The following is a 21,538-nucleotide window of genomic DNA, read 5'->3' as shown; positions in this document are numbered from 1 at the left end:
ATGAATTTCTTCAATTGATTCTCATTGTTTTGCTTTGCAAGCCTTTGAGGATATGGTGGAGGAGGCCTTGGCAAAGGAACCTTTGCTTTGGGCACTACCGGATCCGGTATGTCTACCACATGTTCCCTAGACGGGTTCACATCATCTTGTGTCTCCTCCACATTTTCATGAATGTGTATTCTCACGTCATCATTTACTTGAAGATCATCGCTTGGCTCATCATCATCTTGCATCACCACATCATCATTCACAATCTTTCTTAAGTTTGAGGTACTAGCAACTCCACCTTTCCCACTTCTTGTAGTCACCGCCATAGCATGCCCCGTATTGTTCCCACCCTTCGGGTTTACCACCGTATCCCTTGGTAGTGCCCCGTTAGGTCAAGTATTCAAAGCTTGAGAAATTTGGCCAAGTTGGACTTCTTAGTTGCAGATAGAAGTGTTGTGGGAGGCTAATTGGGCATTGGAGTCGGCATTTTTCTTCATCATTTGCTTGAACATGTTTTCAATTTGTCCCATCTTATTGTTGGAAGAACTAGGACCTTGTGACGGATATGGAGGTACGCTGTTCGGTTGTTGATACATCGCGGGCCTTTGAAAGCCCGACCCCTGATTTTGCTTGATTATTGTTGTTCTAACCCCCTTGATTGTTATTCCCTCACCAATTACTATTATTGTTTCCACCCCAATTGCCTTGATTTCCTTGATTACCCCAATTTTGATTGTTGTTGTTCCCCCAGTTGCCTTGGTTGTTGTTGTTTCCACTATTCCAATTTCCTTGTTGACCTTGATTGCCCCCATTTCCTTGGTTTCCATGTGATCTCCACTGTTGTTGATTCGGAGCATTCCTCTATTGACCTTGATAATTGTATACATAATGAACCTCTTTAATTTGATCATCATATGACTCATCTTGATTGTACCCACTACCACTTTGCTCAAATTGATCCTGATTGTTTTGAACTTGTTGACCTCATTGCCTTCTCTTATTGACCATCATGTTCACTCGTTCCATGGCATTCACTTGTTTTGTCCTTTGAACTTGTTGAAGTTGAGCCTTGGCCAATTGATTCATTGTGGTTGTCAACTCCGCTATAGTTTGTCCATGATCATGTAGCTCCTTTTGTAGGTGAATAACATTTGGGTCACCTTGAGGAACATTAGCTCTACTTTTCCAAGCGAAAGAGGTATCCGCCATCTCATCCAATATTTCACAATCTTCGGAATACAACGTGTTCATGAAATTACCCCTGGAGAATTGATTCACCACACACTGATTAGTTGTATTGATCCCTATACAAAAGGTTTGTTGGATCATGGCTTCGGTCATGTCGTTGTTAGGGAACTTTTTGACTATTGTTCGGTACCTCTCCAAAATCTCATGTAACGATTCATTTGGCTCTTGTTTAAAAGCAAGATCTCATCTCTTAGCGTTGCCATATGTCCTGGAGAAAAGAACTTTGCGATGAACTTCTCGGCCAACTCATCCCAAGTGTGTATGGAATGGTTGGGTAACCTCTCTAGCCAATCCAAAGCCTTCCCCCTTAGAGAAAATGGGAAAAGCCTTAACCTCAATGCGTTCTCGGAGACATTAGTCTGCTTGCTCCCCCAGCACGTGTCAACAAAACCTTTGAGATGATTATATGCGTTTTGGTGTGGAGCTACGGTGAAGAAACCCCTCTATTCCAACGGTGTAAGCATGACATTGGTTATTTGAAAGTTGCTCGCTCTAATCCCGGGCGGGACTAGTGCACTTGCATAGCCTTCGTTGGGCAACACCGGTGTGCTACCCTTGGAGGGGGTGAGGGAGGGTTTGGGATGTTGTCGTGAGGCTGGCGGCCTCTCCTTTGTACTTGAGGTTCAGGATGAACCTCATCCACTTGCTTGTCATCTACCTCCTCCCCCAGTGGTATATTCCCAAGGGCTTCGTTGTTAAGAGCCATTTTGTACCTTAAAGCAATTTACACACAAAATTAGAAAAACGGAAGGAAAGAAAAACAAAACACACAAATACTTAGATATATAGCTAACACTGTCTAGCTCACCAGCAACGGCGCCAAAAATTGATCGAGTCCATGCCTACACAATTATTATTTGGAATTAGGTTTATATCTAAGCTAGATGCGCGCTTTGAGTCTAATTACACTTCCACAAATTTGGGTTTGATTTCTACTTCTAATCTCTGAAGATTGCAGTGATTGAAACTAAGGACAATATTTTTGTTGTTGTTTTTCAAATGTTTAAAGAGACTAGGGTCGTGACTTCAACCTAGGTGGATATCTAACGGGTAGCAAAATATAGGGCAAGCTTGATTTGTTGGGATCGTAATATAGCTATCACACCCGGGTACTCACTCTAGAACTCTCGGTAGTTTGAGTGATTTTGCCAATTTGGCTTTTTCAAGCCCAAATTTCATACAAATCAAGTGATATTAGCTCAAGTCGGGTATTACTATCTCTAGGTTTAACCCTTTAATTTGGGCTATCAATTTCTTGAGTTCACCCAATTCCTTGTTAGCCTAGTTGTCCTAGACTTAGTCCCTCTTTGTCAAGTAGAGACTAAGTCATAAAGGCATGAATCAATGTTTGCAACCATTAATTTTATAGTTCTAGCAAGAACTAGGCTAAATATCACTTACTCATTCACATTCAAGCCCTAAAATTAAATACCCATTAAATACCCACACTAGGGTTGGGTCACAACCCTAGCTATGGGTTTAGCTACTCATGTAAATAATAGAAATTAAAGATGAAATGAAGTTAAAATCCATAATATTAATTTATGGAATGAAAATCAAATATTAAGAGATGAATCAAGTACAAAATTTTCGAAAATAGAATGCTCAGTCGTCTCACGTGCTCATACAAAACATAATATAACCTATAAATGACAAAAAGTTCTATTTAAACTAAGCTAAAAATATCTGACAAAATTGCCCCTGTGGAGGTTGTGCGGCCGCATAATTCTGAGTCGCGGCCGCATAATTCTGATGTGGTCCGTGTTTTTCTCTTTTGGATCTGGGTTGAGCTGAACTTTCGCAGACCGCATAATTCCAAGTGCGGCCACGCTCCAAATTATGCGGCTGCATAAAAGTGATGTGGTCCGCACTTGCTTGAGTTGGGCTTGAAATCAACTCTCTGATTCTTCATCTTGCGGATCGCACAATTTCGATCGCGGCCGCACAATTCTGGTGCGGTCCGCACTCCTCTCTTTTGCACAAGTTGCCAGGTCTCAGAATCTCCCTTATGCGGACTGCATTTTTTGATCGCGCCAGCACCATGGCTTTTGCGGCCGCACAATATTGGTGTGGTCCGCGCTTCACGCTTCTTTGTCCAGTGTTTGTTTTGTTCAACTTTTGACTCATTTGTGAGTTGGTTTTGATTCCCTTGGCTCATTTTGAACAATTCCTGCAGGCAAGCACGTTTCATTAGTTTCCGGGAATACCTACATACATTTTTGGCCTAAAACACAAGTAAAAGAGAGAAAATAATAGGTTAAAATCCCTACTTATAAGTACCCTTCTTTACTTGAGCGACAATGGCATAAAATTGTTTAACCAAGTGCTCATTTACGTCGATGACACTTTGGGTGAACCATTTCCATCCCTTTTGCTCCCGGAACTATCTAAGGACATTTAGATTGGGAATGTCAAAATCCTTCATCAAGAACTATCACTCAAGTGTGAGCGATCTCTAGGGCCACCACTCTTAGAATCTGTTGAAGGCAGTTAAGTTGACGAATCTGTCTTCCCACATCTCTCTTCTCCTCGACCTCTCAAGGCCGCCCACTCGAGTGTCACCTCCTCTCCCATCATCCGGGACATCATCATCATCATCTGCATTGATTGGTGCAGCCAGGGCATGTGAGGAAGAGGGCTCAGAATCTTGGCTACCCTCTTCTAAACCTTCAGAAGAACTAGCAGCGGAAGAGGATTCATCTACCAAGTGGAATCTACCCGGGACTTGTTGAGATTGGGTATCAGGTAGTGCTTGCACAGAGTTATCCTCAGAAACTTCCCTAGACGGGAGATACTTACTGGACTCGGAGGGTTCAGGAACCCTGCTGGTGGTTGCTTTCTTGCTTATGGCTCGCTGAATGGCAAGTGGTAGGTTACTCTTGACTAGGCCTCGGCCTCGGGATGGCTCACCCCTCCCTTTTGATGTATCGCCTCTGCCCTGTGATCTAACCATTGTCTGCAACAATAAGGAATAGGAATCAGTTAGAATTGAAGCTCATAGTGTATACAGATGCATGCTTGATAGTTGAAGTAATGCAGACTCAGAAGAGGCAGTGCGGACCGCACAAAAGTGAGTGCTTCCGCAGACTGCCAAGTGCGGACCGCAAAATTTTAAAGTGCAGCCGCACAGCTTGTTGTGCGGACCGCACAATTTTGAGTGCGGCCGCACAACCCCGGGTTCAGACTACTAGGTCTCTGATCATTCAATAGTCGGACCGAAAAAAATTTACTGCGGACCGCACTCACAATTAACCATATTTAACAGCTATGCAGACCGCACAAAAATGTGTGCGCCCGCACAATTCAAACAGTGACGACACTACACTTAGAGTTCTTGCAATTTTTTCACAAATTAAACATGGTGTGCACAAATTGACAAGATTAGAGATCTACCCAGTCCCTAATGAACATATACGAAGCTACCACATGATTTTGAAGCACATATTAAGCACATTTCACATTTTTAGGCCTAAAAATAACTAAACTTATCAAAGAAAACAAAAACAAAAATTAAGAAGAATGAACAAAAATTTAACATGGATTGAACATACCAGTAGTGAATGATGCAGGTGAGAATATAACTTGATGAAATGAGCGAAGATTTAGAACTAATGGGCTATGCACTGTGTTTGCATAGGGATTGGGAGTTTAGAGATCGTAAAGTATGAATAATGTTTAAAAACCCTATTTATACTTTGACCAAGTCAGGTCCAGAACTTACCTGAGTTCGGCCACACAATTTTGAGTGCGGTCCGCACTCTTTACATGTACATGAATTGAGTTCTACGGTCCGCACAAAAATGAGAGCGGCCACATATCCTTGTGTCCGCATATTTTTTTGTGCGGCCGCATTTTGGCCACTTTCCTGCTAATTCCAACTTCAGAGAGTTGGTGATTTTGGAATTCTAGTTGTGCGGCCGTAGACCCTTCTGTGCGGTCCGCACAATTTTGGTGCTGTCCGCATAATTTCAACATTTGGCCAAATTTTTTGTAGGCATAGTCCCTGCAATGTACACCCATTCCTGCATTCACTTCAAAACTAGTTAGCACAAAACAAAGCCTATCTAATAAAGAAGAACACGAAAAAGAAAAATACACATGGGTTGCCCCCCCCCCCCCCAAGAAGCGCATGATTTAACGTTGCGGCACGACGCAGATTACCAATCATTTGAAATGAAGAACCGCCACAATGTGGCCATCATCAACCTTGCCAAGATAATGTTTAACCCAGTGCCCATTGATTCTAAACAGCTCATCGTTCTTGTTTTCAAATCCAAAGCACCAAAGGGGGTTACATTCACCACTTCAAATAGACCACTCCATTTAGACTTCACTTGCCCGGAAACATCCATAATAGGGAATTGAACAATAGCACAAGATCACCTTCTTTAAACTCCTTGTTGTGGATGTACTTGTCATGGAGGTACTTCATCCTCTCCTTGTAAAGGGACGAACTTGTGTAGGTATGATACCGGAATTTATCAAGCTCATTCCATTGTGTCACCCTTAAGTTTGTGGCGACATCCCACTCAAGGTTCAACTTCTTCAAATCCCACACGTCCTTATGCTTAAGTTCAACCGGAAGATGACACACCTTCCCAAATACCAACCGATATGGAGACATCCCAATTGGTGTTTTGCAGGTCGTCCTATAAGCCCAAAAAGCATCATCATGTTTTTTTGATCAATCCGTCCGGTTGGCATTTACAGCCTTTGACAAAATATTCTTGATCTCCCGGTTGGAGACTTCAACTTGTACGCTTGTTTGAGGATGGTAGGGGGTTGAGACTTTGTGAGTGACACCATACTTTGTGAGTAAGGCATCATAAGCCTTGCTACAAAAATGCGAACCCCGATCACTAATAATAGCCCTACTCAACACTTTTGTAGCCGTTCTCGCCCCACCATGGTGACTACCATACGGTGAAGAGTGGCAAGCCTCGAGAATTCCAATTTGTTCTTCCTCCAGCACACATCATTGAATCACACCATCGGTACATATCTCGAAAAGATACGGCTCATCCCAATAATAGTCAAGGCAATCCCGTTTGAGCTTCTTCCTTTAGTTTGAAGAGAACTCATTCGGTACAATGATGCTCACAAGATAATTGGCTAAATCAGCAAACCACGGCATCCAGGTCATTGAAATGGCTAGCAGTTGCTCGTTGGGGAAGGAATCATTGATCTCAAGATTGTCAGTTGGCCTCCCCTCCTCTTCTAAAGGAGACAAGTGGTCCGCCACTTGGTTTTCACTACCCTTGCGGTCTTGAATCTCTAGATCAAACTCTTGCAATAGAAGCACCCACCACATCAACCTTGCCTTAGAATCTTTCTTGCTCATCAAGTACCGAAGCGCCGCATGGTCGGTGTGTACAATCACCTTTGTACCCATCAAATACGGGCGGAACTTCTCCACAGCAAAAATAATAGCAAGTAGCTCTTTTTTGGTCACTGTGTAGTTGGCTTAGGCATCATTCATGGTCTTGCTAGCATAGTAGACCCGATGGAAGATTTTGGGGATACGTTGCCCTAAAACGGCTCCAACTGCCACATCACTAGCGTCACACGTGAGCTCAAAAGGTTAGCTCCAATCCAGTACGGTGATAATAGGAGTAGTAGTCAACTTGAACTTGAGCAATTCGAATGCGTTCATACAATCTTCATTGAAATGGAACTTGGCATCCTTCTCCAAAAGTTTGCACAAAGGGTTTACCACCTTGGAAAAGTCTTTTATGAATCGGCCATAGAACCCCGCATGAACCAAGAAGCTCCTCACTCCCTTCACGGATGTAGAGGGAGGGAGTTTCGAGATAACCTCAATTTTGGCCTTGTCAACCTCAATACCATGCTTTGAAATTTTGAGGCCGAGGACTATGCCTTCATCGACCATGAAGTGACATTTCTCCCAATTCAACACCAAATTTGTCTCCTCACATCTAGCCAAGACCCGATCCAAATTGTTCAAGAAATCCTCAAAAGAATTCACAACCACGGAGAAATCATCCATGAAGACCTCAAGAATACCCTCCACCATGTCGATGAAAATAGCCATCGTACACCATTGAAAAGTTGCCGGTGCATTACACAAACCAAATGGCATCTGCGAGAATGCGAAAGTACCATAGGGGCAAGTGAAAGTGGTCTTCTCTTGGTCCTCAGGAGCAATAAGGATTTGATTGTAGCCGGAGTATCCATCAAGGAAGCAATAAAAAGCACGTCCGGACAACGTATCAAGCATTTGGTCAAGAAATGGAAGCAGGAAATGATCTTTCGAGTGACTTTGTTGAGCTTCCTATAGTCCATGCAGACTCTCCACCTGGTGAAAGTTCTTGTGGGGATCAATTCATTCTTGTCATTTGTTATCATAGTCATGCCCCCTTTCTTTGGGACACATTGTACCAGAGAGGTCCACGAGCTATCGAAAATGGGTAAACAACCCTGGCATCCAACAACTTGATTATCTCCTTCTTCACCACCTCTTGCATTTCTTCATTTAGCCTCCTTTGATGTTCAACGAAGGGTTTGGCACCCTCCTCCAAAATAATCTTGTGCGTGCAAAAGGCGGGGCTTATGCCCCAGATATCGGCCAATGTCCATCCGATTGCTCTCCTTCCTCCTTTGTAGCACCTCCAATGTGGACTCTACCTGCATGCTAGTTAAACAAGAAGAAAGAATAACCGATAAAGTAGAAGAAGGGCCAAGGAATTCATACCTGAGATTCGGAGGCAATGGCTTTAACTCCAAAGTGGGAGGCTCCTCGATTGAGGGCTTTATTGGAGGAGTCTTCCAGTTTTCAAGATCCAAAGATAGCTTGCGGGGCTCATAAGTGTACGACCCTATCCCTTGCAATGCATTCACGCACTCCACATAGCCTTCTTTCTCCTCATCATCGTCAAGATTGAGAAAACCGGCTTCCAAATTATCCTCAACATTCATTATGGCACTAGAATCATCAATAATCACGTCGGTCACCAAATCCACGAACAAACAAACTTCATTACTATTCAATTGCCTCATAGATTTGCACACATGGAAGACCACCTTTTCGTCACCCGCCCGGAAAGTGAGCTCATCGACTTCCACATCAACAAGAGCCTTCCCTGTAGCGAGGAAAGGTCTACCCAAGATGATAGGCACCTCATAGTCCACTTCACAATCAAGAATCACAAAGTCCGCCGGGAGGATAAACTTGTCAACACGAACTAACACATCATCAATAATACCCAATGGCCTCTTCATTGTACGATCCGCAATTTGCAACCTCATGGAACTGGGTCTTGGTTTCCCGATCCCCAAAGTTTTGAACACCGAGTAGGGCATCAAGTTGATACTCGCCCCAAGATCACATAATGATTTGGCAATGTCGGCACTCCCAATAGTGCAAGGGATTGTGAAGGCGCCGGGATCTTCCAATTTTGAAGTCATTGAGTGCAAAATAGCACTCACATGATGTGTCATCTTACTAGTTTCACAATTCATCGACCTCTTCTTGGTGACCAAGTCCTTCATGAACTTTGCATAACCCGACATTTGCTCTAAAGCCTCAACCAATGGTACATTGATAGACAAACTCCTCATCATGTCAATAAACTTTTTGAATTGGTTCTCACTAGTTTGCTTTTCAAGCCTTTGAGGGTATGGAGGAGGAGGCCATGGCATTGGTGCCTTAGCCTTTGGCACTACTGGTTCCGGCATTTCAATCACGTGTTCCCTAGACGGGTTCACTTCTTGTTGCGTCTCCTCCATATTTTCACCAATATCAATTCGCACTTCTTCATTAGCTTGAACCAGATTGCTTGGAATTTCATCTTCTTGAACCACAACATCATCATCCACAATTCTTTGTTGATTTGAGGTAGTTGCACCTCCACCTTTTCCACTTCTTGTAGTCACGACCATAGCATACCCTGTATTATTCCCATCCTTTGGTTTCACCACCATGTCACTAGGTAGTGCCCCCTAGGACGAGTGTTCAAAGCTTGCAATATTTTGCCTAATTGAACTTCCAAATTACGAAGAGAAGTGTTATGAGAGCCTAGTTGAGCATCAGAGTGAGCAGTCTTCTCCATCCTGTGTTTAAACATGTTCTCAGTTCTACCCATCTCATTGTTAGAAGAGCTCAGACCTTTAGGAGGATAGGGAAGTGGATTGCTCGGTTTTTGGAACATCGGGAGCCTTTCGAACCCGACCCCTGGTTGTTGTTGTTGTTCCACCCTCCTTGGTTATTCCCTCCCCAATTGCTTTGATTGTTGCCACCCCAATTGCCTAGATTATTTCCTTCCCAATTGCCTTGTTATCTTGATTATTCCAATTGCCTTGATTATTGTAACCACCACTCCAATTGCCTTGGTGGCCTTGGTTGTTCCAATTTCCTTAATTTCCTAGTGACCGCCATTGTTGTTGATTTTGTCCTTCAGCATTGTTTCTTTGGCCTTGATAATTGTTGACATATTGCACTTCTTCCTCTTGCTCATTGAACGAATTACCTAGGTCATATCCACTATCGTCTTGCATGAATTTTTCCAGACGCCTTTGCATTTGTTGACCTTGTTGCTGTCTCTTGTTTATCATCATATTCACACCTTCCATCGCATTCACTTGTTTCGACCCTTGAATTTGTTGAAGCTGAGCTTTGGCAATTGGTTCATTATAGTTGTCAACTTGGCAATAGCTTGCCCATGATCATGTAGTTCCTCGTGTAGGTGAATGACATTTGGGTCACCTTGAGGAACATTGGCTCTACTATGCCATGCCGATGAGGTATCCGCCATCTCATCAAGAATTTCACAAGCTTTGGCATAAGGCATGTTCATTAAGTTCCCACCAGCGAGCTGATTTACCACATATTGATTTGTTGTATTGATCCCCTATAGAAGGTTTGTTGGATCATGGCCTCGGTCATATCATTCTCCGAGCACTCTTTAACCATGGTACGATATCTTTCCCAAATCTCGTGCAATGGATTCTTGGGTTCTTGCTTGAACGCAAGAATCTCATCCCGAAGTGTAGCCATATGTCCTGGAGGGAAGAATTTCGCAATGAATTTTTCAGCCAACTCATCCCATGTGTGGATGGAATGATTGGGCAATCTCTCTAACCAGTTCAATGCTTTTCCCCATAGAGAAGAGGGAAATAGCCTCAACCGTAGCGCATCCTCTGAGACATTAGTTTGCTTGCTCCCCCAACAAGTATCGACGAACCCTTTAAGATGCTTGTAAGCATTTTAACTCGGAGCCCCGGTGAAGAATCCCCGTTGCTCAAGTAGTGTAAGCATCACATCAGTAAATTGGAAATTGCCCGCCGTAATGTGGGGCGGGAATATAACACTTGCATAACCCTCGTTCGGTAATACCCGCTGACCAGCCGCTGTTGGTGGAAGTGGGAGAGGGACGGGAACATTATCATGATGCGGTCGGCCACATCTATTTTCTTGGGTTTCAAGAGGAACCTCATCAACTTGGTCATCATCCACGTCCTCCCCCATTGGCGAATTCCCAATGGGCTCGTTGATAAGAGTCATTCTCGTACCTAAAATCAATTCAAAAACAAAGTTAGTGACTTGGAAGGAAAAGAAGACAAATCACACAAAAACCCAAATATATAGCTAAATCTGTTTAACTCCGCGACAATGGCGCCAAAAATTGATGTCGCCCAAAATCACACCACAAATATAGGTTGTGAGGCGGTCGAAGCAATAATGAAAAGCCAACGCAAGTTGGGGTCGAATTCACAGGGTGTTAGATATGGATTAGCTATATATCTATACTAGGTGTGATGTGCCCAAGATTGCACTTCCACATATTTGGTTGTTTCTTTCTACTTCTAATGATTATGCTAATGTTTGCAAATTAAAAGCTAAGAGACGATATTTTTGGTGTTGTTGTTTTTCAAGTTGATAAAAGGTCTAGGGTCGTGATTTCCACCTAAGTGGTTACCTAATGGGTTATAAACTCTTGGGAAAATTTGATTGGTCGGGGTTGTAACATAGCAATCACACGCAATTAACCGCTCAATAACTCTCGGTAGTTAGAGTGATTCTGCCTAATTTGGCTTTCTCAAGTCCAAATGGGTATTGCACAAAACAAGTGATAAATGCTCAAGTCAGGTCTTACTATCTCTAGATTTAACCCTTTAATTGGGGCTATCAATTTCTTTAGTTCACCCCAATTTCTGGTTAGCCAAGTTTTCCTAGACTTAGTCTCTCTTTCTCAAGTAGAGGCTAAGTCAATTAGGCATGAATCAATGTTTGCAACCAAATATTCTTGATTTCAAGCAAGAACTAGGCTAAATATCACTAACCCAATCACAAACAAACCCTAAATCAAACACTAATTAAGTACCCACACTAGGGTTGGATCACAATCCTAGCTAGAAATTTAGCTACTCATGGAAAATGCAGAAATTAAAGAAGAAATTAAGATAAAATCCATAATAGAAGATTAAGGGAAGAAAATCTAATGTTAAAATGCTAATCTAGTACAATGTTACCCAATACAGTAAGCAAAAATGGCTCAGGTGCTCCCCCAAAACAAAACTTAACCTACAAAAGACAAAAAGTTCTATTTATACTAAGCTGAAAATATCTGACAAAATTGCCCTTGCGGATGTTGTGCGGCCGCACAATTATATGTGCGGTCCGCACATTTGAGATTGACTGGTCAATTGGGCTTTCTGCGGTCGCATAAAATTGGATTGCGTCCGCACTTCATTTAATTGTGCGGACCGCACAATTCTGAGTGTGGCCGCACACTTGGACTTGGGCTCTCTGATTCTCCTTTTCTGCGGACCGGACAATTATGAGTGTGGCCGCACTTGACAACCTTGGCCGCACAGTTATGGTGCGGTACGCATTTCTTCATGACCCAAAAATACAACTCTCTGAACTTCATCTTCTGCGGCCGCACCAGAATTGTGCGGTCCGCATGTTGTATGGGAATTCTATCAGAGGCTTCCTTATGTTCTATGGCCGCACTCAATATTGTGCGGTCCGCATTGTTCCCTTTTTTGCCTTATTTTGGTCCTTGTACAAGATTACTCCTTCTTGAGTTGATTTTTATTTCTTTGGCTCATATTCCAACACTCGTGCAAGAAAGCACATTTCATTAGTTTCCGGAAATACCTTTAACCAATTTTGAGCTAAAACGAAAGGAAGTGCAAACAAGTAGTCAAAATTCCTACTTATCATTGCTCTTACATCTCAAATCACCTTACATAAAATTCTCTTTGTCCCTACTTTCAAATTCAACCTCATTCTGTCTCCTCTATGACTGCACATCTCTGTGAGCACGTAACGTTTTCCAGATAGAAATTTGCTAAAAAGTCCAAAATGTGTTCTTCTAATTAGTTTTGATTTTTATAGAATTTTAAGGATTCTTCCCTTCTTGTTTGCATTTTATGCCATTTAGCTGCATTTTAACATAATTAGGATTATCTTAAAGCACAAAATGTAAAAATACTTTTATCCTTTATTTTATTGCATTATAGCACCTTAGTTGCTTTTTTAGAATTTAATTACATTATTAAATGCATAGTTAAAATACATAAAGTCATAAAAAATACATTATTCATCTTTACATTTACTTAGTTTATTAGTTCTTTTCATTGTTTGCAATGTTAACTTTAATTTTCAATATTAGGCAAAATAGATAGATAGGTTATTTATGCAAATTAGGATTAATTAGAAATTAACTTTAAAATGGTTAATATTGAAAATAGGCGAAGGAAAGAAAGGGCTGGTTGCTTTATATTTTGAACTGGGCCAACAAATTAGACGGCCCGGTGCCTTCTAAACCGTCCACCCCAAGTCCACATCTGGCCTAGGCTCCTCAATAAACTAAAAGACGTCATTTTGGCATGTGTCAATCTCGTCCGTGACGATTTAAAACCTACATCAATCATTTGCTCTCAACGAGGGCTATCGATTGGCGTTGCTAATAGACCTTTTCACGATGGCCGAAATCCCTTTCACCGGAATCCTTCGTCTTTGTCAAAATTCGTTGAACCTCAACGAGATTTGTTCAATGAAATACTTATCGGACATCAAGCATCCAGATAAGTGTTCATTGGACGAAGGTCGCTATAATTTAACCTCGAAACTCCGGCGTTTGATTTGAACCCTAAGCTTCCGGTCTTACCAGCTCTGTAAGTTTACACACTTTAATTGCTTTTCATTTTTTAGATTGTTTGTATGTCGTTGATTAGACATTAAATTTTTAGTTTAGGTATTAGGATATTAGTAGACATACTTTCAAAAGTAGAAATTCTTTTAACTACATTGACTTTAGTCAAATTTCACGATTAATTGGTGTTTAGGTTCTCTAGTTTGTTTTAATTGTTCGATTTTAATTTGAGATTGGCTAGTATTGATTTTTTTGGGTCTAATTGTTCTAGTGAATCCGTTGAATTTACAGATGAGAGAGGAGGAGGTTATGGATCGTGGGCCTAGTGACCACAAGGCCCGGATTTTGGTTGCTAGCAAAGTGCAAAAATGGGGGGGAGGGTGGGGGAGGGGGGGGAGTAGTGAGAAAAGAATAGCTTGAGAAGGACTAGTTTAGCAAATAAAAAAGGGAAGGAAAGTCGGGTGTGAGGAATATGGGGAGTAAAAAAATAGAAAGTAGGAGGGGGTAAAACAAAAGTAATAACTGAAAGATACTGAATTATGTTGATAAAAGGAACCTTACTCATTCATTCATTCACTCTCACTCATCTCACTCACACACGCCTTTAGAAATATAGAGAAGCAGCTGGAAATCTAGAATTGTAGATGTGAAGAACAAAAACAAAAAGATTTCAAAAGTTGTTCTAATTTCTGGGGCTTTACTTCAATATTTTCTAGTTTCTCGAGTTGTTTTCGGACCGGAAATTGAAGTTGTTAGCAGTTTCTATTGTTGAATCTGCCTTTTAGTAGCTGAACTTCATCTCTTAGCTTCTTAAAACTTTTATTTGGTCCTTTTAAATCGATATCTTGCAGTTAGGTATGTTACACTCATCTGTAATCCTTTATCAAGTTCTTGAATGAAAATTTGGGTTTATTTGCGATGTGTTTGTGCTTGATTTCATAGATCCAGCCTGTTTAGTTATTTTTAGTTATTAGATGTTTAGTTATTTTTAGTTATTAGATTTGCCTATAGTTCTATCTCTACTAATACTTGTTTGCTACCTGTATGTTTGAAATTATTTTCTTAACTTGAAATCACTTATTACTTCATTTGGATGTTGTTTTGGTGTTAATTGACAAAAATAGCAACTCAATTATGGTCACCAGAACTAGAACTAATCATCCCATGAATTTGATCACCAGTTGGTCAAATTCATCAAATGAATAGTTTCAAGTTCAAATTAGGCTATTGTGAAATGTTGCGAGCCAGTACTTGTTAAATTAACAAATAGGGATGGGCGAGATTGGAAAAACAGGAGTGCTTGCATAGCTTCAATGAAATTACCGCTGTGATTGTTAGAATAATTAGCCAGATGTAATAAATAAAGAATATTAAGCTCTTATATTCGTTTGTCATTAGAATAGTGTAAACTTAATTGAACAATCAATTTCTTAATATCAATTGTTAAGTTTGGATGTCTGTAACTTGACATGCTAAACGGTAGTGATACTGTCACCATAATTTGATTTTCATTCATTAATTACCTACAGATTTGTATAGCTATATTCATCTGTAGACATGTATGAGTGTGGGCTGGTGGGCCTTTGCATCTTTCAGAATACTAAACGCAATAACAAGTTCGACTAAACTTGTATATAACAGAAGAGTTCACATGGACTCAAAAATGAGTTGTAGGCCAGCCCAAAATGCGTTGGCCCGCTTAAGAAGCCTTTAATAATTAATGATGAGCCCAAAACGGCTATCTTAAGGAACTTGATTGGGCCAATCTGACCCAAACGATCTACTGTTGACATACGCTCAATGTTGGGACTAATTTGTAAAGACAAAGTTGAATTATTATAATCACAATACTTTTCCTCGCGCCTAATCAATTACATCCGTTTCCTCTTAATTAATCAAGTTCATAAAAATTTCAATGTGAACCAGTGACAATGTATCGCCTAAAATAGCATATTTCCTAATAGTTATTCTTTCCTTAAGCTCACAAGGTTTTCCACAATCAGGCCTCATATCAATCTCAAACAAGTTTAGCAAAATAATTAACTCTTAAACATGCGTAGTTGCTTTAGGCGCATTTTAACTAAAAATTCGTCATAGTTATGGGTATGTTTCCCATGGCATAACTATGACACCTAATTCCAAATTCAAGTGCATGCTCGTGTGACTTGACCTAAACTTCAAAGTAATAATAAATTAAACATGCCGTAATTGCGGGTGTGTTTAACATGGTGCGATTTGCAATATGTATAAAATGAAAAGTGTGTGACATCGTAAATTATTCTAAAACAATTTCATAAATACCTAAAAAAGATTAAAATATGCAAATAAAAGTGGTAAAAGGTAAAAACGCACATAGGTTTTTAAAACGTGTAATAATAAGACAATTATGTCGAGTATAAATATGAAGCGACCGTGCTAAAATCACATAATTCGGGAATGCCTCACACTTTCTCCCAGGTTAACAGAATTCCTTACCTGATCTTATATGTGTTTCACAAGCTTTAACAGAGTCAGGTTTTCCTTGAATTGGGATTTAAAACAAACTGGTAACTTGGAACACTATAATAAGTTATTACAAATGGCGACTCTATAAAAATAAATAAATAAATAATCCCTTTTCAATAATGTCACTTTAGTTGGAAAAATTCCTTTCCCCGAAAGAGGTGTGACAGCTCTGGCAACTCTGTTGGGGAAACGAGCCCGGAACTTCTGGTTCAGGGTTAAGAATTCAAGCTTAGATAACTGTTATACTTCATTTTCTTGTTTTTTGTCTGATTTTACATGTCTGGGCCTAATGTGCTAAATGTCGTTCTTTACCGCTGTAATATTGCGTAAATTGTATATGAACTGTTACGCAATCCTTCTTCTCTCCGAGTCTTTTACATCTTCTATGAGTGCACGTACGTGCTACTCTTTTTTGTTAGAGTGTCACACCCCTAATTTTAGAACGAGGATCAGATTCGTTGCAAAGCCGTTGAAGCTTTTGTATCCCGGTATGCTACCCCTCCCCCCCCCCCCCCTCCGGCTCGAGTTTTCCGCCGGGTAAGCTTGGTCTAGAATTCTACACATCAATAGGTTTAAACCTAGAATAACAAAGCCCATATCGGATCCCTACTAGGTACGCTTGTTTGCATCACGTGTATTATTTAGGAGACTCAACACAGGGGTTGGGTCCGTCTAGAACAGGTGTACATAAAAATAAAAGACTAGTCTAATGCATTCTTACATGCTACTTGTACATTTATTTGATCTGGTTTGAATGTTGACCGACTTCTAGAATAGAAAATGGAAAATTAAAATTCGGAGAGAGAAGTTAGGAGAGAGAAAATTTACCCGGTTCTTTAAAAAATCCCGTATTTGAAAAAAAAAAAATCCTGAAACTCATCTAAATTTTGAAAGGGTGTTACAAAATAAACCAAATTTGCAAACATGTCATTTTCCCCTATTTTGACAAACCTTCCCGAACTACACAGGTCTGATCCTTACTGGCCGTGAGGTACGTAGGCAACCTTCATTAGTTTCGTGACCACTTTTGCAAAAATAACCCAAAGAATAAGAATCTGGTAAATTCTTTTGAAATATGGTCATCACCCTGAGACGTTCTTGTCGAGATAACCTTAATGCTTTCTTCTGAGATGTCGAAAGGTTATTTTTGCAAGAATAGCCATAGGTCAACCCGAGTTTGTCTTTTCCCCAAAGTCAACACCATTTGGCAAAAAGAACCCTAAAATTTTTACCCAAGCACTGAAGGGCCATATTTGCACAACTAGCCCATTTTGTCACTGGTTTTATTAAAATAAATTTTTAAATTTAGCCACCATTGTGTTTTTGAAAATAGTGTCGATTTCTGACCTTTTGCCCTGATTTGCGTGCAGAATGAGCACTATTCAGAATCTACCTTTTCGGGTCTTAGATGAGGTTCCATATGTGGTAGAATGACCTGAGGGAGATCAGCCAGCGTTCTGTGACTAAGGTACTGGGTGGTCTCATCGATTTGCTAAAGATTATGCCCATGGTTGATCTGATTGAGGCACTGATACCGTTTTGGAACCCGGCACACAATGTTTTCCACTTCTCAAACTTTGAACTCACCCTGACGCTAGAAGAGATAGCGGGTTATGCTAGATTTGATGGAGGTCCTAGGCACCCATATCCACTAGCCCCGAGAGTTGTTACACCTCATAAAGTCTTGGACCTTTTGAGCATTAGTCAGCAAGTTAAGAATGAAAATTTGGCCGAAGGTTTTTGTACCTTTCTTTTTCTAGATAGTCGGTATAGGGATTCCAAGGAATTTGAGGCTTAAGACACCGGTTTGTGCCACCATGTTAAGAAGAACAAGTGGGAGTCACGCAGAGGCTTGGATTTCATAGTTGCAATTTTGGGCACTCTGCTATTCCCAAGGGATGACGGACATATATATTTGCGCCTCGCAGGGATTGCTGACTTTTTGACCAAGAAGGCCAACGGTACTCTCGTGCCGATGATCCTCACAGATATTTATCAAGCCTTGACATCTTGTAGAGTTGGCGCGAGATTTTTTTAGGGTTGTAATCTGTTGTTGCAGATGTGGATGGTAGAGCATCTTTCCCATCGCCCCAGATACATGAACCATGGGCTAACTGGACTCAGTTTCATTGAGGAATAAGGGGCCAAGATAGGTGGTTATGAGTTCCAGAAGGTACTAAGGCTTGGTTCACGCATCGTTGCTCGTTAAATACAAATCAAATCGAGTGGAGTTTCAGTTGGCTCGTGGTCGACGAGATTATTTACATGTGTGCCGGTGTCTGGTTTCTGTTATTAATGGGCCTTCAAAGTGTTTTGCCTTACGCCCCACATCGGGTTCTACACCAGTTGGGAAGGTATCAAACAGTCCCTCATAATGATGATCTGAGTATACAGGTTGTTAAGCTGCGCCAAAGGGCTGTTTTCCTTGATGAAACGGTTCGCCAGATTTGGCATAGATGTAGGCTTTTGGAGCCACACACTCAGGTGCGAGATTTATCATCACGGGAAGTAGAGTCTAGCTACACGGCATGGTATGTTAAAAGAGTTTTGGTAAATCAAGAGCCGGAAAGACACGCCAAAAGACTACATATCCAACAGTTCACGAATGGGGAAAAAGAATAGTGGGCCTGGGCAGCCAAAGAGGAAGAATATCTGGCTACTATCAGCAAATTAAAAGATCAAGAGAGCCCTTAAATTTGAAAGTGATTTGCAAGCTGCCGAGGATGTGGGAGAAAAGAAAAGGTTAGCTCGAGTAAATGAGGCCCTCCTAGCCCAGCATCGGGAAATGAAAATAGCGTCAGAGACGCCCATGAGGAGTGAAAGAGACTAAAGAATCATTGTCAACTTGAGGCAAAAAATGTATGACCATGCGGCCGACCTAACAAAGGCTGAAAAAGAATTAGCAAAGGCTCGGGCAAGGATAATCGAATTGGGAAAGATTTAGGGGAACACATGTGATTGGCCCGCCATGCAAAGCAAAACTACGACGAAGAGGTCGCGGGTTGAAAGAAAGAATTGGCCCTTCTTGAAAATGATATGGGTCAACAAGTTAAAGAATTCATGACAGAAAGGGAGCATTTTTATGCCTTGCTTAATAAGCTAGAAGGGGACGCGGTGAACTTGAAAAACCAGAAAGATGGGGACGTGCGAGTATTGAAAGCCCGAGAACAGCATATCACATAGCTTCTCTGGGACCGGAATGTCACCAAGTTTAGGATCAAGGAAATAGCTGACTACATTGCCAAGAAGTGCCATGAATGTGAAGATATGACCAAGGATATGTTCTTCGCCATGGTGTTGGCTTTTGTTTGCAAGGTCATGGCTGATTTAGAAGCCCTTCATCATGAGATCACGACCAGGCCCGCGACATGACTGTTGATGTCACTCGGGACCCTAATTTGAGTTTTAGAGTTGGGTTTTCTATTGTATCAGTCATTTCTGATTATCGAGTATGTAGTTTATTTTCTTACTTCGAGTTTGTTAGTTGCTGCCCATTTTGAGTCTGTTGTTATTCTTACTTTGGATATGTATGTTTTCAGAGTCAGTTTAAATGTCATTTTGAGTTTTGTAATGATAAACTCAAAAGGATTTTATTTAATGAAATATTTAAAATCCCAAAAATTTCTTTGCTTTTACAGTTATTTTCCTAAACTACATAATGGTCTGATTCATGCAGCATCATGATATGTAGGCAATACTCATAGGATGCGATCAAAGCCATAAATAAACTGAGTGAAAAACCAAAACAAAAAAAACAAAGAGCGGGAAAAATAAAAAGAGAAAAAATAAAGATTGATAAAATCCAAAAAGAGAACGTGAAATTGTTACACCACACACTTAACTAAAGTGTGGTAAATGTGGATTCTAGCATGGCCAATCAGCTGGAGACACGTTCGAAGCCAAAAGAAAGTCACACGTTTCATTGGGTCCGCACCAAGTGTCTCACCGGACGCTGCAACCAGGGCAGGGCGACCCATTTTGCATGTGGAATTGGCGGAAATTCCTATGCTTGGTAACAGTATAAAAGGGCAGTAAGGTTACTTCCCTTTAATTTTTAGAAGTATCACCGGAACAAGTCCTCTCTAATATTCTCAACGCCTCTTTAGAATTTCCTAACAAATTAAGGCAAAGTCGAAGGTGAATATGGGTTTAACAAGATTTAGCTTGAAGGAACTTGGAATCATTGTTATAACACCCATTGTCTGGTGGCATTGGTTCTGAAGATTCATTAATGGCAAAGTTAACCACCATAGAAGTAAAGTTAACTCCTCAACAAAGATATGTAGGGCAATCTTCTTTCTTGGCATGAGTTAGTGTAAGTCTCTCCTTCTTTTTAAATGACTTCTGTACGGTAAGGATTGGTAGTTCTAAGTCCCATAAGCGATGTTATCCTGTTTTTATGCGTGATGTTATTATGTTCCTGTGCATTCTTGCTGGTAGCATGTCTTTCAAAGTCCGTATTGTTTCCAGTTGGTATCATGTGGTCGGAGGGTATGATTCATTCTGAAGTCTAAACTTGTTATCTCCTGAAATTCTTACTGCATTGAACTTAAATATATGTATCTATTTTACTCCACCGAGTTGCGCTATAGTCAGCTGTGTACGACACCTATTTTGCAACCACTGATCAGTTGGGTATGATGAGGCATGACATGATGACATTACCGAGCCCATGTGAGGCCGAGTGCGATGATGTGTGATGTGAGGATACTGAGTCCTCTTGAGGCCAGCTACGCCAAGTTCTGTTAAGACTTGGTACAGCCGAGACCTCCTGAGGCCGGGTACGACCAAGTCCTCTAAGAGGTCGGGTATGGAGTGATCAAATTTGCCCCAAAGAGTGGCTGAAGGTATATATGTGTGTGTGTATGTGTGTATATATATATGTGTGTGTGTGTGTGTGTAAGTACGTATGTATAGTATCAAATAATGCATCTCCCTAGTGGGAGGCTTGGGTTTACAAAAGGATGCATTTATGGTCCCTGGTCCATAATTTCCACAGTTGTGGTTTGTCTTCGGTATTAGGTTTAGAATCACGTACTCATATCTCTTATTCTATGACTCTAATTTACTTTTGTTTCTTAGTCTTGCATACTCAGTATATTATCTGTACTGACTCCCTTTCCTTTTTGGGCGTTGTATTTATGCCCACAGGTACAGATAGACCCGGTGACGCCCCTCCCCAGTAGGTGCATGATTCAACTGTTGATTGTTGCTCTCTCTCCTTCGGGGTAGCTGTTCATAAGTTAATAGGTATAGGGGATTTTGTAAATGTTTTGGGAACGGTGGGGCCTTGTCCCAACCTAGTTGTGTACATCTATGCTTTTTTGTACTCTTAGAGGCTTGCAGGCTAGAGTTCAGTTGTATATTGTGTAAAAGGGGCAGTTACGACTTCGTTAAGAACAATTGAAATTATGTATAAAGTGCTAAAGTTTTCTTTATTAATCAGTTGTACTCATTTACAATTTTGGTGACTATCACTTGGAGGTCTCAATGGCCCGAATTTATGAATAAGAAGATGAAAGAACACGTGCCGGTTCGCACGGGCCTTCGACCGTCGTGTGCCGGTCGCACCTCCCAAGATTAGGGTGTGACAAACTTGGTATTACAGCAGGTCTTGTCCTAGAAAGTCTGCAAGCCGTATCTAGTGGAGTTTTATTTATCTGTATGTGGTGCACCAT

The 21,538-nt window shown here is 41.0% G+C and overlaps 1 long non-coding RNA gene across 1 annotated transcript; it reads left to right on the top strand.

The window, feature by feature from the left end:
- Positions 1-13,102: 13,102 nt before the first annotated feature.
- Positions 13,103-21,322, top strand: LOC109212081. Its single transcript, XR_002065806.1, has 2 exons — positions 13,103-13,377; positions 21,012-21,322. It is a non-coding gene; the product is annotated as an uncharacterized LOC109212081 (long non-coding RNA).
- The last annotated feature ends 216 nt before the right edge of the window (positions 21,323-21,538 follow it).

The sequence above is a fragment of the Nicotiana attenuata genome, unplaced genomic scaffold (genome assembly GCF_001879085.1).
Source record: "Nicotiana attenuata strain UT unplaced genomic scaffold, NIATTr2, whole genome shotgun sequence".
NCBI classification, from domain to species: domain Eukaryota; kingdom Viridiplantae; phylum Streptophyta; class Magnoliopsida; order Solanales; family Solanaceae; genus Nicotiana; species Nicotiana attenuata.
Note: the sequence above shows the minus strand (reverse complement) of the source record. Positions and strands in the feature narration are given on the sequence as shown.